The 26,914-nt window shown below is 33.7% G+C and overlaps 1 long non-coding RNA gene across 3 annotated transcripts; it reads left to right on the top strand.

Annotated features, from left to right (window-relative positions):
- The first annotated feature begins 844 nt into the window (after nt 1-844).
- On the top strand, nt 845-26,698 carry LOC143252518 (uncharacterized). Of its 3 annotated transcripts, none has more exons than XR_013029034.1 (4): nt 845-1,153; nt 17,279-17,407; nt 17,745-19,816; nt 25,852-26,698. It is a non-coding gene; the product is annotated as an uncharacterized LOC143252518 (long non-coding RNA). The 3 variants fall into 3 exon arrangements; XR_013029033.1 differs by lacking the exon at nt 25,852-26,698 and having other exon boundaries at nt 881-1,153; nt 17,745-17,941; nt 18,975-21,032; XR_013029032.1 differs by lacking the exon at nt 25,852-26,698 and having other exon boundaries at nt 880-1,153; nt 17,745-21,032.
- Nucleotides 26,699-26,914: the final 216 nt, after the last annotated feature.

Genomic DNA, 26,914 nt, shown 5'->3' on the forward strand with positions numbered 1-26,914 from the left:
TGTGTTTATCTAAGTTTCTGTTTGTGTTTGTCTCCCTTTACTTATCACACAAATTTTAAGAGATAAAATGCTCAGCTAAACGTTTTTCTTGTAATCGAAACTTCAAGTTTTTACTGGACATTTTTATTTGTTAGTGACGCCTGACATAACAGAATGATTAAGATGCTTATCTCGTAATCTGCAGATCACTGGATCGAAACCCATCGTTAAACATGTTTACCATTTCTACTGTGAAAGCTCTATATAATGTGACGACCAATCCCGCTGGGTAAGAGCAATTCAAGAGCTGGCGGCTGGTGAATGTTGACTGGTTGCCTTCCCTTTAGTGTATTACTTCAAAAATTAGAGATGATAAAAAAAGACATCTTTGTAAGAAACACAGTAAGCAAACAACCTGCTAATAACCCATGACGTATTCACGGTAGAAAATTTGAAAGTTTCTAGTTATACTTTGTTTTATATGGTAAACTTACAGCAAAAAACAACAACAAATGATTAAAAATTATTCATTGGTAAAATATGATTTCGGAATCAGTTAGTACGTGTTTAATATTATTTTTAACGTAACCACTTCAAAATTAATAAAACTATAACAGTAACCCCATCTATGGTTTAGTGTTTAAATTAGAGGCAATGTGACTATTGTGAGACTATTGTTAGCATCAGTGTAACTAGAGTTGATAATATTATGTATATCAGTATAACTGGCGTGAGACATTTTGGGTGTCAGAATGACAGTTGATAAACTATTATAGGTGTCAGTGTGACTAACACTGTTATATTTGTCAGTGTGACTTGTTTCACTATTTTTATCGGTGTCAATGGCTGGTGCGAGACCGTTACGAATATCAACATTACTAAAACTGTTAATAGATGTCACTGTGACTGGCTTGAGTCTATATATAAATGTCAGAGTAACGCGTACGAGAATGATTTTAAGGTTATGCACCTGACAGGTTTTGTTTATTCTGCCATATTGGACCTAATAACAAATCAGTGAAATAACGATGACCCTATTTTCAACTACATACTTAGAGAACTGAGTCGTGTAATAATACCACTTACTTGTGATCCTGTTGGTCGAACAAGATACAGGGTTGACCTTTCGTCATCTTTGTTGGTGTCTCCACGAAGAATAATGTAGCTGCTGCACGTGAGTAACACTATAATATTCCTGTTACACACGTACAACGTACAGTTAACTCCTGGCCCACTAGTTGACTGCAATGTGTGAACTACTGGTAATTTAATAACGGTGTTTGTCCTAAAGTTTATACCATTTTATTACCAAACAGGATCAGTAGTTCAATAATATGAATGTATAACTTATGTTATAATTTGTAAGTGTTGAGTCATTTTAACAAATTAATTACATACTATATTATGTCATAAACTGTATATTTAGCAGTTTGTAGGTGGAGCTTGTTTCATGAGAAATGTGAATATTTGAATAGAATAAAACATTAAAAACATTACTAGCACGTAGTCTGTGAAATACAAATGAAGATGTAACGTAACGTTAGATTACAAGCGTTGTGTAAATAAATAATTAGATCTATATTCCAGGTCTGACGTCCCGGCATAGTCAGGTTATTAGGGTATTCGACTTGTAATCTGAGGATCACGGGCTCGAATCCCTGTCACAACAAACATACTCATCTTTTCATTCGTGGGGGCGTTAAAATGTGAGTCAATCCCAGTACTCGTTGGTAAGATAGCAGCCCAAGAGTTGGCGGTGGGTGATGATAACTAGCTGCCTTCCCTCTAATCTTAAACTATTAAATTTGAGACGGCTAGTTCAGATAGTCTTTGTGTAGCTTTGCGCGAAATTTTAAAAACAATGTATGTCTAACACTAATAGATGTAGTAAACGTTATCAAACAACCTAACAAGCAAGTTTATTCTCTTTAGATAAAGAACGATATCAACCGTCATCACACATGAAATACTGCTAAGTAAATAAGAATATGTACCAGTTCTTTTCCTTCGACTACATTACCAAAACTAACGAGTTTGGCACTGTACACCCAGACTATTACATCTAAACTTTTTATGTATTCAATATGAGGCACTGAACCGTAGGTAACTGTAAATATCTAGGGCCCCCCGCTAGTACAGCGGTATGTCTCCGGATTTACAACGCTAAAATCAGCGGTTCGATTCCTCTCGGTTGGCTCAGCAGATAGCCCGATGTGGCTTTGCTATAAAAAAAACACAAACACAAACACAAATATCTAGGTATTCCGTGTCTAGAATGTCCATAATTGTGTGTCTGTGAACAACATTAATGAACCGCCACCTAAGTCTCTGGTCATTATTGGAAGGTTGGAATTCGGGTTCGTCATAGACATTCCAAATTACCAACATTTTACCTTGTAGCGACGTTTCATCTAAATCATTAGTCAAAGCTGTAAGCACAGAGTTCTCCTGAATACAATAAACGTTACAGAAAGTCGTCGTGTTTATAAACAAAATGTCATAGTAAAACTAGCTCCACATTCAATCACGTCACCTCTACAGGTGTCAGTGTGATTTCTGAGACATCAATATGGGTGTCACTGTGACTGAGGCCAAGCAGTTACTGGTGTGAATTTTGTAAAGAAAACGGTATTACTACAGTAGTTTACAGTAAATACTCACTTCAACGAAACTGTATCGAAATAAAAGTCGAATATATCTCTTACAGAATAAGACATACCAGCGATAGTGTTAATTGGTTTGGTGTAGCTTGAACTTCACTCAAAGTTACACGAAGGTCATCTCCGCTAGCCGTCCCTAATTTACCAGTGAAAAGACTAGAAGAAAGGCTGCTAGTCATCACCACCCACCACTAACTCTTAAGCTACGCTTTTAGTGATGAATAGCGGGACTGACCGTCACTTTATAAGGCCTCAATGATAAAAGGGTAAGCATGTTTGGCGAGATAGGGATTCGAACCAAATACCTTCAAACGAGGAGTCAAGCGTCAACTCATCTGGCCATGTGATCGTATTAAATCTCAACATTTCTATAAATGTAGAAATGTTTTCTTCCTCAGTTTCTATTAAATAATAGTTTAGTATTGAATGAATGAGGTAGGGTCGACATGTTATGAAGATTTAAAAACGTGTTTGTTAGAATCTTACAAACAAGCCTATCTAGTAAAAGTAGAACTGTACAAAGATACGATCAAATGTAAATTACTTAGTACTTTATACTTTTAGTACATGGTTGTATTAAAATTAACAAATATAAAGATATTCCTCATATTGGTTAAGGACCATTGTAATGAAAATATGTCAGACAAACCGTCTGTTAACTGATTAAAGAATTCAGTCTTTAGTTGTCGATTTTTATAGTTTTTTATACAGCACACTTACAGTTTTGATAAAATCTTTATTGCAAAAACATATGCATGATATCAATTATTCGTGTCAATAAATAATCTGAAAACGTGAATAAAATATCATTGAGTCTCTTCTGAATAAAATATTTAAACAATACCCTTACCATAACTGATATTTTGGACTACATGGAATCACATATTACTGTAACATCTTTTAAATGTGTTATTATATCTTTACGGGTAAAACATGCAGATAAGTTATGATAGTATTCTGTTTAAAGAAAACCAAATAATTCTGCTTTGAAACCTACAAAAAACAAGAACCAAAATATAACTTTCTCTATAGTTATTTATATATACACAAGATTACACACATAAAATGCCCCCCGCTAGTACAGCGGTATGTCTCCGGATTTACAATGCTAAAATCAGGGTTTCGATTCCCCTCGGTGGGCTGAGCAGATAGCCCTATGTGGCTTTGCTATAAGAAACACAAAGAAACAACACACATAAAATTTGAATACATTTTTGATAATGTCGATTTTCAGTTTTGACTTACATCTGTAGTGCCTATATATTTTTTTAAAACAAAAGGCTGTTGTAGGTTGATTGTAAATTCATGAAAATTTAATATTTTCATGCACTGTAAATATATTTCCAATAGATACCTCTTCTCATATGATGGCTTTTTCGTTCAGTTTGTGCTCGCTACTACTCCTGAGACTCCCACCCTCCGTTACTTCTTCTGTTGCAGCTGCTTCCAAGAAAAGAAGTACCAGAAGTGGGAAGTGTGAGTCGAGGTATCAGTGTAAGAAATTATTACGATATCCTACCTAAACTCACATTGACTTGGTTGAGGATGCAATGTATAATTTACCTAGATGAGCATCCTTCGAAAAGTGTCCAAATTCATCTCTGTGGAGTGTGACATCTCCACTTAGAGGAACACACACGTGGGAGAACGCAATAGTCATGAACCAGGTACAGTCTTCGCCCATCTTGACAGCATGTTTCACTAAACTGGGTGTTAAAAACAGGATGATATCCTTAATTGTAGATATGATGGTTGGTCCACCCTTCCCATGATAATGTGTGATATCCTAGCCAACACAGTACATCTACACTAGTCTATCTTCTTCCCACACCAAACCTCCCGGGAATCAATCTGTTGGAGAAGATATGACGGGGATTTCTTCACCAACTATATTATTTGGTTGGTCCAGTACCTTTCTAAACCCAGTTCTACCACAAAATAACTAGCAGGAGATTGTACCCACCAGTTATAACGTTCTTTGGTATACCACAAAGGAGAAATAATATGTGGAAATGAAAAGGAAATAATGCTATATCTGCAGTTACTCCAAAATCCCCGTTTGAAACCAGAGAGTGGCGATAACGGGATGATAATTTGACACTGAGTCTGATGAATGAGTGATATTTAAAGGGTAAGTACCAAGAAGGATGTTTTTTGAAGAAGGATAAGGAATGGAAGTTTAGTTTGAGCTGGCCATAGAGGTGTTATCAGAAGGACAGATGTTGGTGTGGACTAAGTGACAGGAGGGAAACATGCAAATATATAGTAACTTGGTCCAATCTTAATAGACTTAATTTACCATATCGGTAATAAAGGTCACACGTTTTTGGTACTCAGTACCACATTGTACCATTGAAAAATAAATTCAGACTGGTTAAAAAATGTGTTGAAAAGTACTCCCAGGTAAAAAGGTATGAAAAGTAATGTGAAATTTAGATTCGTGTTCAACTAGAGTGAATTTTGAAACTACAGTTATTAATAATTGTACAAAATAAAAAGTATTAAACAGCTTGATAAACGTTAGATAAAAGCAGGAAGAAAAATTTTAACACACCATAAAACTATTCTGTCAAATGTAGAGATTTAGATAGGAACCCTCATTCTATTATCTCCTGCTGGTTAGTTCAGAGGACGTCTGGCTTTGGAAAGATTACGGTTACTCACAGGAAAATGTGTTTTCATTAGATACTTACCATTTCACACAGAGATTATATCTTCTGTGAACATCTTCCTTGAGTATCTGCATGACACTAGATTTTAGGGAACTCCAACCTAAACTCACGTGATTCTTATTAATGGATAATGATGTTACAGTGGATTAAAAGCCCTCTATCAATAAGAGAGCAACATCAACTCCCTATTTACTAGCTCCCTCTATACTCTTACGCTCATGAAATTTCATTATTGAGGAGGAAATAAGTCGTAACAACCTAAAAGGACACACACGCATCAGAAAACTTGTGGGTGAAGCGGCTATTTGATAGGCAGAACATGATACAGATGGTCTCTTTTCAGATTAATCGCTTCCAATACAGGAGAATCTACACAGCAAATCCACTGAATAGGTGCGAAATAAAGAAGGTCGAGTGTTTTGAAACAGTCAAACATCTGATAACTGCTCTATGATTGATGTAAAAGATCACCTTGAAATTGTCAGAATGGATCATATTCAAATAATCCACTGGTAGTGGTAAGGAATACAAAAAAGTCCAATGATCAGAACAGAGGTCGGGCACACTGATGTGGAGGAATTGCTTATGCTGGTACATATGTCTGAGATAAGATTGTTGTTCAGTGATATATCCCAACCAGTAGGAAAAAAACATTTCTGAACAGGTATAAGTCCAGTACGATTCGAAGTAAGGTAATCAAAACAGTGGTAATGATTATTTAGCCACTATATAAGTTTCTCGAGCACAGTCGGGTAGAGGGAAAATGGTTGGATGAAGAGGATAAAGTATTGGGTGGGAGTGAGTGACGATTTAAACATTTTGTCAATTCACCCACGATGGGTTACCATCACCAGAAGAATGAAAATATGAGTGGAAAACTCTTTCCATGGGTATGAAAAGAGAAAGCCATCTTGCACATAATAACAAAACTATAGACACGTCAATGGAGATGTAGAGCAAACTCTCTGACCACGAGACTGAAATCATAGGAGAAAGTACAGTGTTTCAAACAATAAAATATAAGAGCAATGGGTGAAGAAGAGAAAGTATCTAGAGGACGCTGCAATAGGAATAGGAAGAAAGGAATTTGAGATATATACATGATTATGGAGTAACTGGCCAGGAGTAGCAGCCCAATGAAGGGAAGAGAACTTTTCCAATTCAAACCGTTGGACAGATTAATAACTAAACAACCTTCCTGGTGTTTTTAGGGACCACAAGTAAAACCTTGTAAAAGGTTTGGTAATTTTTTCACACCTAAAGAAGACAGAATAGATTCTAAAGAGGATGAAACTGAACAGGTTGAGAACTGATACAAAGGGAGAATATAGTTAAAGTGAAAGCTCATGTGTGAAGAATGATGGTCATCCGTCCGTTCGTTGACATGTAGGACCAGAGGAGTAAAAATAACGACAAACATATACTTAAGGGGTGTGATTCCTTGGGTTTATCACAAAAGAGACCGACAAAACCTGATATGCAAAAAAAAGGAATCAGAAATAGTATTTTTTTTAATTTCGCTCAAGACAACACGAGGGGAATATCTATCAGGAACAGAGCCAAGTACAGTGGAGTTATGGTGGGTTTGAGAAAGATGAGAATCGGCTGTGGTAAGATAAGATTGTTGACATATAGCTTCTTCCCTAAATTCAACGGTATCTAGAACGTCCCCAAAATATCATTGTACAGAAATGTGACGAGGCAAAAGATCTCAGCAACGAATCAAAAAGTCCCAATTACAAATTAACAAAATGAGTAGAGAGAATACAGAATGTATAGATTAAGTCACAGCAGAAAATAGTATGGAACAGGAATCATTCCAAAAGTAATCAACATCTATATGAAGTACATCTGACAAAGGACTGAGAAATAGTAATATGAGCTTGTCAAACATATAAGTCTAAAAACAAAGCAAATCTCTCTCAGTAAAAACTAGTAAATTTCCAAAACGCAATTTTTAAGTTTCACGAGTGCAAAACTATAGAGATAGCTAGAAAACAGGAAGTTGGTGTCTTCTGAAATTATTGGAAAACATATGCTGCACTATAAGAAATCTCTTGAGTTAAGATGGCAGATGCCTAAAGAGCAAATCTCTAAGGCAAACGAATAGAGAAGATAGTTCATCTGTGTTAAAAGGTTTGTCCTGTTTCACAAGGAGCTATACCATCCAAGGATTATACCAGTCGGCTAAGAAACTCCTTTCATACCATCTCCTACAGGTTGGTTCTTTAGAGGTCTGGTATGGAAAGGAGATAGACCAGTTTAGATGTATTGTACTGGCTAGGATGCCCCCCACCCAGTCATGTGAAAGAAGGTGGACCACTTTACATGTAATGTTTTAGCTAGGATGTTTTCTACTCTATCATAGTAAAAAGGTGGACCTATTTAGATGTATTGTGTTGGAAAGGATGCTCCCCACCCTATCCTGGGAAAGAAGGTGGATTAATTTCTATGTATTGTGTTTGCTACGATGCTCCCCACCCTATCATAGGAAAGAAGGTGGACTAATTTATATGTATTGTATTTGCTAAGATGCTCCCTACCCTATTGTGGGAAAGGAGAACCCGTTTAGATGTATTGTGTTGACAAGGATGCTTCCCACCCTACCCTGGGAAAGAAGGTGGATTAATTTATATGTATTGTGTTTGCTAAGATGCCCCACACCCTACTATAGAAAAGAAGGTAAACTAATTTATATGTACTGTGTTTACTACAATGCTCCCCACACCCTACTATAGAAAAGAAGGTAAACTAATTTATATGTAATGTGTTTACTACAATGCTCCCCACACCCTACTATTGAAAAGAAGGTAAACTAATTTATATGTAATGTGTTTACTACAATGCTCCCCACACTATCATGGGAAAGGATGACCCGTTTAGATGTATTGTGTTGACAAAGATATTTCCCACCATATCATAGGAAAGAAGGTTGACTACTTTATATGTATTGTGTTTGCTAAGATGTCCCTCCTCCCAACATGGGAAAGAAGTGGATCACCCAGGATATCTACAGTTAAGAATGTCAGTTTTTACACCCAACTTAGTGACCCGTACTTTCAACATGGGAGAAGAGTATACCTTGTTTGTGCGTTATCTCACTAGTGTGTTCCTCCAACTCTTCAGTCACACTTGAACATCATCCTGAGGACACTTTCCGAGGAGTGCTCGTCTAGGTTCCTCCACCTAGTCAATGTGAGTTTCTCAATGTGATTCCTGTTATTTCCTGTGTTTCCTGTGTTTTTTTTGTAAGATATCGTATCAATGTTGATATTTCCTTACACTGAAAACATATTTCCGATAGATACTTTACTCTCCTCACACTTCCTGTTTCTGGTGCTTCTTTCTGTCAACTTTGAAGACTGTGTTCTACTTTAAATAGGAAACCAGCTGCCAACTGTTACAGTAGAGTATGTTTTAGTGAAGCGTTGTACTTACTTCTTTACATGCTACAACGCAGCTGAACCAAGTTGAAACATGGGTGAGAGTTCCAAGGCTTGTACGAGCAAAAATATTTTCGCATATTCAACTGAACAAGAATATCTGTCATGTGAAAACAGAAATATATTCTATCGAAAATAGTATAAAACCAGATCTGATATAACTTTCCATGTGTGTATAGTCTTAATTTTGTTTCAAAACGGTGCCTAACAAACAGTTTTGGGAATCTTATTACATTGTTTTTTCCAAAATAAAGTTTGTGTCAGCTAATCAAATATTTCCAATATTCTGAATTCATCCAATAAAATTGGCAGACGAACAGAAGTCCGTTTTCAACACTTCTCTTGTTATAGTTTCCACTAACACTTCAGCAGGTAAATTTGAAGCTAATTATGTTATAGTATATTTGGTAGAATTCTGTAAATCAAAACAAACCATTAAATATAAATAAAAGTATGTGAATAAAACTCAACATTTAACATGGAAAATGATAATGTATGTAATATTTAAAATCAATCAGGAATAACAACTTTATATCAAGTACAAAATATCTGAATAAAAATATCAACAAATAATTTATTAAAAATATATTGAGATATAAACATTTTTAAAAGTATAACATCGAACAAATTAAATGATATTATGTGTGTGTTAGTTTTGTAGTAAATACAAATATAGTTTCCTTTTTACTACACTTAACAAAAGTCAAGAAATATGAAATTGAATAACTAGTATATTTTGCTGGTATTTATCAAACTTTCTAAACCTGTATTTCTTACTTAGTTTTTATTATAGAGGAACTTTAATTTCTCATAACAGGAAAAGTTTATAAGTTAATCAAACAAGTTAAATTATTTATATTATTAATTATGTTTCTCTTATACACAAACCTACTTATAACAACCACTACAAGAAGTATTGACTGAATATTACAGTCGTGCTGAGAACCACTCAACAATAACATATCGTTACGTCACATGTTGATATGTGAGTGATAGTGTTATTAATTAATAACAAGTTAGTGTAGAATATCCTGTTTGTTGTCAACATTATTCATACCTGTTCTAACGTTATTTAAATAGTTAATGTTGAACTTTGACTTCATCAGCAGCTTTTCATACTCAACACGAGAAGTAGCCGTCATACATAGAAGACAGGTGAACGGACGGGCAGATACCACGGTTCACGATATATATAAAACAAGTAGTTACATAATGTTCTCTATTCAATCTGGATTGGATTTCATTTTTCTTTGTGATTTAACAATGAATAAATGTCACAAAATTATAAATTACAAAATATTTCTGAGTAAAATTGTTCGTACAGATTTAGAATTATTTCTTACTTAAAGTTTAATATTTAATATAAAGGTATGCACTCAACATCTGAAAGATGCTCACAAGTCGTTGTTGGATAGAAAAAACAAGTTAAAAAGATAGGTTAAAAAACAAAAAGCACAGAGCAATACTGTAATAGGTAACTGCTTTTTTATAACTCACAAATTATGTTTTAATTCCAGATTAGTTTGAACCCCATATAATACACCTGGGATTTCTTCTGACAAAAGATATCCGAATTTATCTTTGTTCATGGTTTGTCCATATTTTATACAAGACAACAGATGCTAACGCTGATCTGGAATTAGTACTTAAAGAAGCCATTCACATCACAACACTGAATATCATGTAATTTTCATTAAAATTGTAACATTTAAAATATGTACAACATTTTTCATTGTTAATAATTTACTTTCTATGTATTTTAGTTTTTAGTTACTTAGTTAGAAATAATGTATTATTTTTATTTTACTTCAAACACTGAAGATGGAATCTGTAAAATGTTGAACACTTTATCTCTGTTCCCTTCTGTTATATAAAACAGTTTCTTCATCTTTAACATAGTTATGTTATTAATTGTCAAACATCGTTTTCCTTCGAGCACACCGATTGCTGATATGTCTGAAAAATGGGACTCAAAAAGTCAACCTTGACATTTGCTTTCTTCAGAATGTTAGCTTCGACACGTCATTCCAAAGTTTCTCCAATGTAAAGAACCAAACCGAAATTTACAAAATTGGTTAGCTTATCAGATTTGTCAAAAGAAACTGCTGGTTTGTTTTAAATTTCACTCAAAACTACACCAGGGCTATCTGTTCTAGCAGTTGGTAATTTAGCACTGAAAGAATAGTTGACAGTGATCACCAACAACCAACCACTGTTTCACAAAGGAATAGTTGGATTGATTGTAATAATACACCCTGAACATTGGATGATACTCCCCAGTCATACGTCATAAAGGGTGAACATCTTTAGTGAGGAAATGTTGGGTAAAGAACTTAGAACGAATAATCGACAGAACAGACAACTTACTGTACTATGTGTACTCTACTTACCTTAGAATCGTTGTTACCAGTGTTGATTACACTGATATACTAAACTATTGGAACCAATGGAACGAAGACAAATTGCTCCACGTTAACATGTCCACAATTTTGAGGCTGAATTAACTGACTAACAGCAGTTATTCCTAGTTTCATCCTGGTGACCAGATTGTTAACCTAAGTAATTGTAACATAAATAATCAATGTAAATCAGTCCTAGTTATAGGTCTTCACTTCTCTCTAACACCACGTAAACTCAATGTTCTTAATTTAGTTTATACTTTCAAATCACCACACAGATACCTAAAGGACCTTCTACTGAAAGATAAAAAAAAAATCTTTATCGACTCAGTAATTTTTCATTACGAAAATAAATAATTCCATCTTTTCTACTTCTTATAAATTTTTGTGTAATATTCGTCCTTACCATCTAAGCCCTGAAGAAATATTTTAAAACAACTATCAATAATTCAAAATATGTTCCATTGTCTGACAATATAAATAAAATGACTACTTGATCAAAATACTGGTCATTCTTGAAAACTCTACCACATTATCAATGTCCCTTAATTAATTATCATCCAACGTGAGAAGCATTTCAAAGATATCTGAGAGATCTTAGAAATAAAAATGTCGTGGACATTTCTCCGATGACGAGACGTACATCTGGTGAACCATCACAGTATATTAAGTTGTCACTGTGAGTTATAGAGACGTAATTATCCTACATTCAATAATATCACGAACTAAAAGCAAAGTTAATTAATAATACAACAATATAGTATAGACTATGTATTAACAATTGCAGTATTTCTAAGCTGGAAACAACAATAGGGCGGAAACCTGTACAAGCCGGAAATATCAAAATTTTGGAGCATTATCTTAAAATTTCTCTTACAAAAGGCCTTCTATAATGCGGAACCTGCGTAATACGGACGGAAATCTATCTTTCACCTACCTCATCTATCAACAAGTAGGATTAGAACCTAAGTAAGGCGGAAAAAGTGTTTTTGACTAAATATTAATTTCTTTAAATATTAATAAAATCATGTTTAATTAATAATTTTTAAATATTAATAAATTCCTGTTTAATTAATAATTTCTTTAAATATTAATAAATTGTCGGACATTTTGTTACAGAAAGTATTGGTTAAATATATTCTGTTCTTTTTTCTGCCGTCATTATTCCGGAGTCCACTATTCAAAAGAACGATTGACTGTACTTTTGGTAGCACTTGCTGATGGTTGTTGTAGTTTTTGAATTAAGCATAAAGCTACACAATGGGTTATCTGTGCTCTGCCCACCACGGGTATCAAAACGCGGTTTTTAGCGTTGTAAGTCCGCAGACATACCGCTGAGCCAATGGGGGGCTTTGCTGAGGGAAAACTAGAGAAACCATGAGCAATAGGTAAAAGTGAAAATCCGCGATGTTTCAAAAATTTAAGGAAGAATCAACTTTCTGTGGAATGAAAAGCGAATAATAAAGCGTGAATAAGAAGTGCTATATTCGAGGAGTTTTTGAACAAATTGAACAAAGAGAATGGAACAAGAAAATAGGAATATTCTATTTTCCTAAATAATGCAACTTGTCACATGAAAGTTCAACTTTTAAGTGTTCGTTTAGTCTTTCTACCTCCATGTACAACATCAATTCTATATCCACTAGATAATGGAATTATACAGTGTTTAAAATTGAAATACAGAAAATTGACGCTTCAGCATATAATTGCAAACATGGACGACTGTAAGAGAGCATCTGAAATGATCGTGAAAATTGAGGTGTTAGATGCAATTGCACTTCTAAGTCATTCAGTCAAATGTGTAAAAGATGAATGTGTAATAAAGTGCTTTAGAAACTGTGGATTTATTCTTGATAATGGCGGAGATTGTGGAGAAGTTGTTTGTTATGACGATTTTAGTGAAATCCAAACTCTGATTGAGAAGATTGATGCAGATGATTCTGTGAACGCGGAAAGTAATGTGAACGTTGACAAGAATGTTTTAACAGAAACTGATGAAACTGTTTTAAAATCTATAATAAAATCGCAAAATGGTAACAGTGTGAGAGATTCAGAAGATAACAAAATGAAAAAGATAGTGAGGAAATAGAAATTCCTACTTCATGACAAGTTAAGTTATATTAACGCTATCAAATTGAATGCAGAAGTGATGGGGGAAAATTAACTTTATGAAAAGACCGTAGAATTGACGTTCTCTTTTAACCGCACGAGAAAGCCCGTTACAAAAACCTAAACATTTGGAATTCGACACTTTCTTCAACTAAATTTGATTGTAATTTTGTATACTTATGTACATTTTGAATGTCTATTTTTGTTCGTATTCTAATAAATATAGCATAAACAGTATAATAATTTTATTCACAAACATCTTGGCCTGGCATGGCCAAGCGTGTTAAGGCGTGCGACTCGTAATCTGAGGGTCACGGGTTCACATCCCGGTCGCGCCAAACATGCCCGCCCTTTCAGCCGTGAGGGCGTTATAATGTGACGGTCAATCCCACTATTCGTTGGTAAAAGAGTAGCCCAAGAGTTGGCGGTGGGTGGTGATGACTAGCTGCCTTCCCTCTAGTCTTACACTGCTAAATTAGGGACGGCTAGCACAGATAGCCCTCGAGTAGCTTTGTGCGAAATTCAAAAACAAACGTCTTACTTCCCTTGAGTCAAGCGAGTGTAACGTTCCGTTCAAAAATTATATATAATTAAGGAAATACATGTTTATTGTTTAAGCACCGGAAATTTTACTTGGTTCCGTGCCAAGTTTTACTCTATACTATTCAGGATAAATTACTTCGGTAAATCCAATATAAAGAACTACTTACGTCATATTTTCTAATCTCAATATTACATAAAGGACACGGCGTATATACCTATATCTATGAGACCGAAATAATAAATACAGTGTCACTACCTATTAAATGGCACCACAAACAAAAATCTATAAAAAATCGCACTTTGGTATTCTAAATTCAGACAATTATAAAAATAACTACAACACGAATAACAAGCCTTTGTATATCATAAAACAGATTATTAATTACTAGTATATTTCTTCGCTATCACGTGTATAAGGGTTAGTTGATGTAGATCTCGGTACAAGTTTGAGATGTGACAAGTCATATTTGTCGTCTGAAGATCATAATATATATATTATATATTTGTATTACACGAAATATAAAAATAGAAAGAACCACAAATAGATGTTACTAAGAAACAAACACTTAAAATTGAAAGGATACACAATTTACTAACAACGATAAAAACACATTGTAAGATTGTGTGATACTCTAGACTCTAGAGCATGGTTTTTTAAACTATGTTCCGAGGAGCCCATGGACTCCGCCATAGTTATCTGGGGCTCCGTGAGGAATTTTTAGAATATTAATGTTTTCGTAAAACTATAAAATTGAAACAAAATACGTTGTACAAAAAAGTAACGCCCCCACGGCTGAAAGGGCGAGCATGTTTGGTGCGACCGGGGTTCGAACCCGCGACCCTCTGATTACGCGTCGAACTGGCCACTGTCGTCTAGCATTAGGCAGAATAAAGTATTAAAAAGCCCAATCCGCGGTGAACGTGTTACGTTAAAGATATATTTAGAGTATCACACAATCTATGCTGTACCCTGCTTTCCCTCTAGCAGTCTTACGCTGCTAAATTAGAGTCGACCAGCGCAGGTAGCCATAGTGTAGCTTTGTGCGATATTCAAAACAAAAACATCGACAGAACACACAACTTACTCAAAAGGTTCATTGTGTACACTACTTACCTTAGAATCAATGTTAACAACGTTGATTACACATATGTAATAAACAAGTGGGACCAATGGATCGAAGACAATTTGCTCGACGTGAACATGTCCAAAATTTGAGGCTGAATTGACTGGCTAATAGCATTCATTCCTAGTTTCATCCTGGCGACCAGATGGTTAATCTAAGTAATTGTAATATAAATGTCAGTGTAAATCAGTCCTATGTAAAGGTCTTCATTTTTCTCTTCCACCAGTTAAACTCGATGTATAAATATAGTTTTAGGAAATGGACTTTTAAAGGAAAAAAAAAACTTTTGTTTCTTCAATAAATTATTCTACATTTAATAGATAAAAATATTATTGTTTGTATGAGTACAATCCGAATATCCTGCAGTATTTCCTATAAAGAAAATTTATTTTCTTAGAAAATGTTCACGCTTTCTAAAGTTTTCAGTACGATGCGATCTAAAGTTGCTAAGGGTTTGCTAACACTAATTACCAAGCCTCTCGCAGGTTTTAGAGTTACTAACAGTTTAACTCCCGTTTCTCATTTCAAAAATTTAATTCAGATTTATAAAATGTATTGGTCGAAGTACCGTGGAATGCAAGGTAAGAAACTTTCGACTTTTAAAATTTAGTTGTTGTTTTTTTCCCACAGTTCGGTTTCTATTATGTCATATATTGTTTTAATTTGACTATATACACGATGTGTAGTCATTTTAAATTCACTATATACATGACAACCGTGCATACACATTTTGATAACTTGTAATGACTATGTACTGTACTATAGACAGTATTTTGCCTGTGATTACGTAATACAGACTACATAACTTTAAACATAAAATTCCAAGACAGTCAAAGTTTTAAATCAACTGTATTATGATTATCTATTTATTTTCGTTTAACTCTGTACAAAATAATTTTGTATATCAGCTCACCAGATATTTCCAAGTATGTTATAATAATAACTTGACATACGTAAGATAGTTAAATGTATAGTTATGGTAATATTGTCTTACATGACATATTTTGATCTTATATATGTAAAAACGGCTCGTTTGGGTTGAGAAAATTTTCACGTAGAGGAGCGAACAACGTTTCGACCTTCTTTGGTCATTCGCTCCTCTACATAAAAATTTTCTCAACCCAAACGAACCGTTTTTACATATATATTTCTCCACAAGTGGGTTTTCTCGACATCACTGATATTTTAAACTTGAAGTGACCTTAACAAATCTCCTTATTTAAGGCATAATGAACATTAAAATTCTAGCACATACATAATATCTTTAACATTTTGTCTAAGTTGTGTGTTTTTAACTGTTGGTTATTGTGGAGGAGTAAGTTTGAACTTGAGTACCAAAAACAAAACATATTGCAACATTCTAGATGTAAGGATTGTTTTTTGTTTTTTTTTGTTTTTGGAATTTCACACAAAGCTGCTCGAGGGCTATCTGTGCTAGCTGTCCCTAATTTAGCAATGTAAGACTAGAGGGAAGGCAGCTAGTCATCACCACCCACCGCCAACTCTTGGGCTACTCTTTTACCAACGAATAGTGGGATTGACCGTCACATTATAACGCCCCCACGGCTGGGAGGGCGAGCATGTTTGGCGCGACTCGGATGCGAACCCGCGACCCTCAGATTACGAAGCGCACGCCTTAATGCGCTAGGCCATGCCATGCCCTAGATGTAAGGAATAGCATGTTGTACGGAATTTTACTAACTCGTACTGTTTACTAAGATTGTGTGAGTTTTGATATTTTCTTACAAAACAGCTAGAATGTTACTATTTTTTTTGTTTGAAATGTTACCAGGGTCTTTTGCTTAGAATACTGTACTATTATATCTCCCCTTTTTTTAATCTTTTCTTTAAATGTTGGCTGTGACTAAGTTTTTGTTTGCCGTTATTTCTGTGTACTTTTATATTGTTTAATAATTTCGTATTACACTTTTTTTCACCTTATGAATTGTTTATGTCTTGCTGTATGGTTATTGTAGTTTGTAATTTAGTCTACATATTGCTTGCTGCAGGTGAAGTGCACTTCAGGTTTTTCCATTTAAAAACATTGTAAAGATTCATACTGAATACTATTCTGTTTTAACTTTCTTAGCTAACTCAGTTAACTTTTTTATAATTGTATATTTAACTGAAAAGAAAAAAATATGCAAATTGTAGGTGACTTGAATCCTGATTGTCCAGGAATAAGTAAAATGTTAATAAATTGGGATTAAACTGAATTTATGTTCAGAACAAGGTTTAGTGTGGACAAAACTGTATTTTTATTCTTTACAAAGCTACTAGATTTTAAGCTTTTTTTCACTATGTGAATGGCCTTCAAGATAACTTTCCATCTCCTGGTATTCACATCAGAGATGCTGAACAAGATGAGTCTGAAAAACCTGTGAAGAAAGAATCTGTTCATCAGAAGGAAAAGAACCAATAAAGAGTAGAGGTGAAACTATGGGAATAGAGGTGACAGTCACTCCACAACACGTACAGGTTTGTCCATTTTTGTGTGTTTTGTTTAAGTATGCTGCTATGTTAATTTTAGTTTTGTTGAGTTTTAAACGAAAATTTTATTAAACATTAAATTTCTCGAAGTGAGCTGTGAACATAGGTAGTGTAGCTTAACATCCAGAGGACATTATAAAGGCAGTAGGTTTCCTCTGTTACATATTGGTTGAATCCATGTGAATCTTTTATTCTTTTCAGTCAGTTTTACAAACCCTTTTAAAATGTAAAACTAAACAGTGATTTCTTATATATCAACATTTAATATGTATATATATATGTATGAAACTTTTTATAGCTGATACTTGTATTTCCTAACTCATAGCAGGCGAGGTGTGTAATTATGGAAAGTGTTTCATCATGAATAAGAAGAGCACTTTTGGAGCACAACAGGAGAAAGGCAGGGACTTTAGTCCACCCATCCACCCCCATTGTTTGTGTTACTGAGCTCCCACTAGAAACCAAACTACCAAATCTCTTGTGATGACTGGAATTTCACTCTAGAGGGCACCGTGCCTTATTGTAAGAAAGGAACGATAGTATTTTTTAGTAATAGTTTTAATTATAAAATGAAAGAACACATTTGCTTAAAGTTTTTACCATGTTGTGATAATTACATACAGTTGAAAATGCTTTAGATGATTGGGTGAAAATCACTTAGAATTTACAAGTAGTGAAAAAATTGGAGTTACCAGTTTTTATGTTGTTAGGACCCTGGTGAGATGTTTGTTGGCATTATAAGCATAACACCAAATCTTGAAGTGGTATGTGATGTTATATTCTTTTTTAGGAGGTATAAAACCTCTCCACTGTTCCACTGCCTTTAAACTGTCTTGGGTCTAGACCATATATCTTACTCTCTTACTTTCTCCTTTCATTCAAATACAAGTGGCAAGATACAATACAAAGTAACAGTGAAACAAAGTACATTGAACAGATGCATACAGGTTTTCATTAAGGAGTCTAGTATATCCACTGCTGTGAATAGTAGTTGACAACTGTAGGTTTCTCAGAAGGGTAAGGTTCAACAGACAGTACAATAAATATTTACTGGATAGAGGAACTACATTTTTCTTATTAAAATGTCATGTAAGAGGGAAGTAGGAATGAAACAAAGTAGTATATGAATGAAACAAAATAACCCTGTCATTACAGACTCAATCTGTGTGACTGTGTTCATAACCATCAGTTTCTATACTATAACTTTTAAAATGGTGTGTGTATCTTTACAAAATCAGACTAGCTTTCTGCAAGCATTACAAGTCTTTTGTGCACAAAAATTTCAGAGTTTTTGATTAAGTATTTTCACTAAAATTAGGTTTTCTGTTTCTTTTTCAAATTCAAGAATTTTGCAAACTGGTCCACTTTCTCTTTTCCTCCTTTTCAAACCTACATTACACCAAACTTTTAAGTGTTTTCAGTCAATGAAAAGTTGTGTAGAGACTAAAACATATATGTTCAGAGCTATAACATATAATACACTGTTTAATGTAGGTAGTGTTAATTTATTTTGTGAGTTAGTGTTTCATGATTGTGAGTTTGTTTTGTTTCACAGTAAGAGAGTTAAAAGCAGATGGTTATTGGAAGTTGTGTAATTGATGTCAAGGCTACAGAGATTTCTAGAATACCTCAATGCAAGATATAAAAAGTGGCAACAACTGTATAAGAAACCACAGACTAGGAAGTGAGCCAAAGGTAAAGCCAAGGAAAAGAGAGTTTCAGTCAGAGAAAATTTAGAAAACATGAAATTAACCATTTAATATAGAGAAAAATAGTTTTGGCTTGCCAACTGCATTTTAAACCAATTGAATTTGGCCAAAGTGGGTTTTTGTCAGGAAGAGAACCATACAGTATTTAGATACAGTTGTGATACATATTGTGTGAAAAATTGTTGTTGTATGTTTAACTTGTTTTGAACATATTTTAAAATAAGTGGACTTCATGGTGTTCATTTTTTGTTGAATTTATCTCCAAGTCACAAACATCCGCTGCAAAAGAATCCTTAGTTCAACACACCCATTTAAATATTTTATACACTATTTAAAAGTAAGTTTGTAACTCGAATGAAATCAGAACATTGGAATAACTGTGGTTCTTTAAAAAACTATAGGAGTGGGTGTGCTTTTAGGTTTAGTGCACCAGTGTCCAACAGTTTGTTCATAGTCACCAAAACGGTGTAAAATGTGTTAACGTTTTTACTGCATGGCAAAAAAAATTAACTGGGTTTTTCTAGATGGGTAAAAAATACATAGTAATATTTTCAATTATTTATTAATATTATTAATTATACTTAAAAAAAAATAGGTGGTAAAGTAAAGCACCAGTTCACCACAGGTCAATAGCTGTTTTGCCATGTGGCAAGTGGTGACCGTGTTGGACACCATACATCCAGAGTAGGTAAGAAACAATACTCTTTTCTCTCTTCACATGTCTGCTAGCAATGAACGTATTTGACTGTCAAACAAAATGAATCTAATAATCATGTGTTATTCTGTTTGAAAAAGGGAAAGTGATATGTATGTTTAGAATTTTCAAATAAAAACTGATTGATAAAATGTTTTAAAATGCACATATTGTAAATAGAAACATTTAACTGCTTCATAAGGTTTAATAATTTTAAAGGCAAACATATTTATCAATGCAGTTTATGCACAAGCAAAGTATACACATGTTGAACTGGAGACACTAGTTTTGAAAGGTGGATATTTCAAGGCATTTGTTTAAAACCTCATAAGAATTTTTTAAAATTATTTTCCTGGTTCAGTAAAATGAAATTTTATTTACTCAGAGGTCTCGTGTAAGGAAAGTTTTGCTTCCACATTTTGGCACACATGCTGCTTTGGCCATTTTCATGAAAGGTTGTTAAATCAAATTATAGATAATAACAATCAAAGTAACCAAACAATAATAAAGCTGTATTATATTTAATTTTACTCGTTTTTTTTCATAAATCAACAAACATGGCAGTGGACATGAAGTACTATTGACACCCACCTAGAAAATAAGAAAACAACTGTTCTCAGTATTCTAGAAATGAAGCTTGCATTTATGTTCATAAGAAAAGGAGGAAAAATAGCTTTCTAAATCTTGTCTTGATTTGTTGAAAGTAGAATAAGTTTAATAATATGCTATGCAGATACCATATAGTGCATATATATATATAACACAAAAATATGTGTGTCTCTTTGTCCATTATCTAACTAATCCACGTTCATGGGACCAGTCTTAACAAAACTGTGTGAAATGTTTTCAAATGAGACCTAAAACAGCAGTGCTTTCAATAGATGATTATCCTTCTTCATGAGAGTAAATGTGAAGATAATTTGGTATAGGGGGCATGTTATTGGGGGTTCACAACTCTCCATCCCTATTATTGCTGTTATTGAACACGTTGATGTAAGTTAACATTAATTACATTCATAGATGGTGTATTATCCTTAAACCAAAAAGTAAAACACACACAATTTTCTCTAATACACATATACCCAGAGAGGGGGAGAGCACAAACATTTAATATACACTGCTGGCCAAAATCGTAAGGCCAATGAACATAAAGAAAAAATGTGCATTTTGTGTTGGTAGACACAACTACTTATTTGAGTACAGCTTTGAAAGATGAAAATAAGGATAGGGAAAATAGAAATAAAAAAACATTTTCAGTATTAAATGGGGAAAATGTGAACACTATGAAATTAGCCTAAATACTAGCTGGCCAAAGGTTTAAGACCATACCAAAAAGAAGTCTTAAACAGGGTAAGAAATGCCCAACAAAAGGTTTCAATAGTGAGTTGCACGGCCATCATTGTGAATAATTTAAAACATTCCCTTTGGCATGATCAATAGAAGCGTTTTCAGTAGGCTGACTGGAATGTTATTTCAAGAGGTGAAGATGGCTTCATGAAGATCATGCACTGTTTAGAATTGATGTCTATTTCTATAGACTTCCCTTGCCATCCACACCCAAACATTTTCAATGGGGTTCAGTTCGGGTGAACACGCTGGATGGTCCAAAAGAATCACGTTATTTGCCATGAAAAAGTCCTTGGTCCTGCAGGCATTGTGAATTGCAGCATTGTCCTGCTAAAAGATCCAGTCATTTCCACATAAGTGAGGGTCTTCAGTCAATAAGGAAGCTCTCTTCAACATGCCAATGTAGCCAGTTGCTGTTTGATGTTCCTGTATAACCTGAAGCTCCATTGTTCCATGGAAGGAGAATGCACCACAGATCATGATGGAACCTCCTCTACTGTGCCGTGTAGAAAATTCTCTGGCTGGATATCCTTATCATTCCAGTAATGTTGGAAGCTATCTGGACCATCCAGATTAAATTTTTTCTCATCAGAAAACAAAATCTTCTTTCATTTTTCTACGTCCCATGTTTGGTGCTTCTCAGCAAAGTTTAACCGAGCTGTTTCATGGTGTGAAAGGAGGCGTGGCCTTTGAAAATGTTTATGGTTTTTAAAGCCTTTCTCTAGTAGATGCTGTCTTATTGTTCTTGAGCTGCGTCCGTAAGGGCCCTAATCTGGTTCGACAATTGGCTGGCATCTTGCCAGACAACCCATCGAATCATCCTGCTCAATGCTGGCGAAATTTTCTTGGGCCGACCACTTGAAATTCTCATTCTGTATTCCTCAGGTTTTTTTAAGAAATTTGCAACATCAGTTTTACTTCGCCTAATGTCACCAGAGATGGCACATTGAGAGAGACCCTGCTTTTGCAGCTTGAAAATTCTGTCACATTCAAACTCTGTCAACTTTTTAGCCTTTGCCATGTTTTTATCCAATGTAACACAGGAGATGTCAGGGGGAGATGTTGACAATGCTAATGCTTGAAGATAAATGACTAAATTTCATTATGTATTTACCAATTAATGCTTCTTTTCAGTATGATCATAAACTTTTGACCAGCTGGTATTTAGACTAATTTCATAGTGTTCATGTTTTCCCTATTAAATGCTCAAAAGTTTTTTATTTTTATTTTCCATTTTCTCATTTTCATCTCTCGAAGCTCTACTCAAATAAGTGGTTGAGTCTAACAATGCAAAATGCATTATATTCATTGGCCTTAAGATTTTGGCCAGCAGTGTATATATCTCAGAGACTGTGCTGGACTCTTTCTGGAGGAATCAAATGAACAAGAAATGGCTGCCTTTGTTGCAATAATGCATAAACTGAGATAAAGGTTCTCTTCCATCAGCCACCATAAGGCTGATATGAAGAGCCATTGTTTTTTGAGTTATACTAATTATTGCAATATAAGTTGTGATTGGCCAGCTACAGGGAGAACATAAATCATGTGACTAGTTTCTGTTTTGAAAGGATTGTGACTTTTAAAGTGCAGCATTCTTATCCATGTATGTGGTGAGTTTGCAGTGCATATTTTAATAATAATTTTTCCTTTTGAGTCTCTTTTTATTTTCATTCCACTTGTCAGTTTTATTTTACAAAATGGTAAATATGTGAAATAATTATAGATTATTTAAAGTTAGAACTTGTGTTTGGTAAACTCCATGCTCTTTATAATATAATTTATCACACTAATCTTTCATCTAAATGAATCATCAAGTTTGTCAGTATGCAGAGTGTGGTGTACACAAATGCCTCTATTTTTGTAAACTACAATAATTCATCATATCTATACTTCCAAAGTTCATTTTTCATACTATTGATCTCCGTAAAATATAATGTTTAAGTTTATTTTATAGAGCCTCGACAGAACTAATGGGGAGGTTTGGTCAACAGTTAAGGTATTTTAAAATGTAGCTGTTATTTTCAAGCAAAACATAAGTCTTAACGTCTTCAGGCAATATTCTTTAATGTTTGAAATCCACTGTGTTCAGCCATATTGACTTGTTTATTGTGTTTTTTGGCTATATAGTGCATACTGTTTGAAAAATACTTGATGGTGTCATCATGATGAAATTCCTTTTATAAATGAGCTCGTCTAAGACCTTTTCACCCATGGACTACATGGTTAAGGAAAAATGGGATAGCTGTTCATCCATACTGTGCCTTGTATTGAGTAAATCATTATGGTCTGCTTTTGAAAATAGGGTTTTGTGGTCATCCATTTCACTGTGTCAGGTGTTGTTCCTTCAGACTCTCCACTGTGTTTTATGCCCTCACTTTTATCTAGTGAAGATTGATAGCCCTTATTACATTCCAATTTTCCCATATGTACCACACCTTTCTTATATGGGTGAAGATTATACCTGGTTCAGACAGTCTCCCACATCATTTCTTTGAATTTGACTCTCTTGTCTTCAGGTGTGCCCTTTAGAAGTCTTTGAAGGGTGCTTCTTTTCTTCCCTCAAACTCTTTCTTGCACCTGTTCAATGTGAGATTCTAGCTATTTATGTGATAGGATGTAACGTACTGTATCAGAAGTTGTGATTTTCTTAAACTGTAAATGTATTTCTTGAAGGTTTTTACTTCATTTCACACTTCCCATCTTACCTCTTCATTAAAACCTGACGTTTTCAAATTCTAACAGAACTCAAAGTGATATCTGGTAGAATTTAACAGAGGAAGTCATAAACATAACAAGAATACCAAGCACTCTCACTGGTGGAGGGTTGTTGAATAATAATTTTAATGAGTAATTTGAAATGAAGAGTGTGTGTGTGCATCTTTTTAATGAGGCAAGGTAGAAAAGAAGTGGTTTGTTATAATCAACCTCTAATATGTTGAAAAGTCAAAAGGTTTTGGTCTTCTATGTACTTTCATTTATATAACAACATCTAATATATAGAAAATCCAATGTGTTTTGGTAATGGTCCTTTCTTGCAAAGGCCTGTGTCTTGTTGCTTAGTAACAAAAATATAGCTTAATATTGTACTGTAAATATAAAATGAAATATATAAATAACAAAATTGGAAAATATTTTTTGATTTTTTAATTTAGAGCCTGCACTAATTAAAGAACTTCGTTTTTTATTAAACTCACTGGTGACACAACAGCAAATACTTTAATTCAGAAGTGATTTAAGTTAAAATTGCCAAGGTTGTTGGTGTCAACCTACAAAGCCCATACTTTACTCATGGCCAGCTTTATGCTGGGTGTTGGTGTTAGTAAGAACTTCTACCTCTTGACAGTAGATGGTAAAACCACTTCAACCCAATAACCTGTTCAAAGTATTGAATACAACAAGCACACTGAGTTAACATTACATTAATATCTTAAGATATTTGTCTTTGAGATTAATTCCATTTTTTATTTAGATTCTCCAGGCAATAGAGTTTTTACACCACAGCAACATAATTCATGGAGATATTAAAAGTGATGACATTCTACTTGGAAAAGATTGGATAAAACTAGATAAGATTTTAGACATGTAATGTCTTTGTGAACACAAGCAATTCTAAATATTTTAGGTTGTTTGTAACAGTTTCGTTTTAGTGTAGATTACTTGACAGTGTATACACATGTTATGAAGATGTTGAAACATCAAATGATATCAGTGGTTTACTTGATTATTTATATAAAAACATAAAACCTGAACATGTCAATATGAATGTTTCCAGTTCTCATGTTCAGTACATCTTCTTCAATGATTTCTAAGAGAATATATCCATGTTTTTCTTTTATTTATCTTAACTAATTGGTGTTATATTTGATATTTTTAATTCTATTCTATGGCTGTTTATTTCTTCATTTTCACTTCAATATCTAATTTTAAAAATATTATTGAGAAAGAATTCCCAACCAAAAATATACTTTTTCTGGCTATATAAAGCACTGAATAATTTAATATCTTAATTTTAATTTTTTTTGTAAACTTAACCACATAATTAAATAAATCTAACTATGTTACACAGCGACTTATTGTGCTGTTAATTAATAGGATTATAACTTGACATAAAAGGCAGGTTTCATGTATACTTACCAGCAACAGTACAATCTATGTCAAATTAACTACTATCACACTTTCTTGCAAGAAATTATCATACTTTATTTCCTGATTTAATATCTAAAAGTTTACAAATGTGTGATACATGTGAGGAAGCAAAGGATTTTGAAGTAAATAGGTTGAAAAAAGGAAATAATTTTACTTTCAGACTGTATTTATATGTGTTGGCTTCAGGTATTTGGTAATTATAAAATAAAATGTATATTTAGTTGTATTTGACATTTTTTTAACACCAGAAACTTCAATAAATACTTTATTACAAACTACTTTGTTCTGGAACAAAGCAAGAAACATATATAAGTGGCAGATTTCTATCAACTTTTTGTATGTTGACAAGTTTTATTGGTGCATTGGGATGATTAAACATTTCTATTTTTCAGCCAAAGTTTGCAATAGGAGCAGCAGAAATCTAAATTAGAGTTAAATTAATTTTGTAAGACTAACTGTCAGTTATTTACAAGTTATTTCTGTTTTCTTTTTCTCTCACATGAGAACTAATTTTTTGGTTTTTTTCCATCATCTAGTTGATTTTGGATTATGTGCTGAAATCTCCCCAGAACAAAAAGAGAGACCTCTAACTTTGCATACATGGTGTGGGATACTGTGGGTGTGTACTGGGGTATTATGTGTAATATGTGACTGAAAAATGGCCAGTTTTTGCCCTGTAGCTCTAAAGCCTAATTATTTTGCTTCCTGAAAGTCTGTAGAAAAGTATGATATGAACAACAACACATATGGATGTTTCCTTCTAAATACTTTATTTTCAACATAAACGTGGAACTTCAAATAGTTGAAGTGATCCAAGTTTTGGAATTAGAAACAGAGAATGCTGCAGAATTTGAAGACTAAAAGAAATTCAAATAAAATCACAGTAAGAAAAAAAAATCAAATCTGAGAAACTAAAGTAAAACTATTTGTTTTTGGAAAGAGTTGAACTGAATTAATGTTGGAAATTTCAAAAAGAAAAATTAATTACTGAATTGGTGCATTGGGATAGCTATGGAATTAAAATAAAGAATTCACTTAACTGGTATATTAAGTGAATTATGAGGGGACCTTAGAATCCTGTGACAGATTGTGTTTATTTTATTCTACTTAAAAGTAAAACAAATGCTTCTGAGTTATAAAGTTATGTAAACATTTTTTTTTAATTCAAGAGCTTTAACAAGTTAGTTAACTTGGGTGCCTGCTGATTAATATTTATACATTTCTAATTTTTTGTATTATTATTCTGATTGTCTGTAACAATAAAAACGAAATCAATGAGGCTGCAATTTTCTGGACTTAATTAATTCCTTTTCTCTCATAGAACAATTTTGTAATCTTAATAAATTTCCTCACTGTACGACTTTAATAAAACCATTGTCAAAATCAGTCATTGTCCACTTTTTGTTTTATCTTCACTTTTATTGGGAATAAATAAATAAATGAGAAAACAAAAACATTTTCTTTTTTGCAAATTATGTGAGATATAAACTTTTGTTTGTTTTATCATACATTATGTTCGTTTGTTTTTAAGTTAGGCACAAAGCCACACAATGAGCATCTCTGCTCTGTCCGCTAAGAGTATCAAAACTCGGTTTCAAC

This window comes from Tachypleus tridentatus, chromosome 6 (assembly GCF_004210375.1).
Source record: "Tachypleus tridentatus isolate NWPU-2018 chromosome 6, ASM421037v1, whole genome shotgun sequence".
Lineage (NCBI taxonomy): Eukaryota > Metazoa > Arthropoda > Merostomata > Xiphosura > Limulidae > Tachypleus > Tachypleus tridentatus.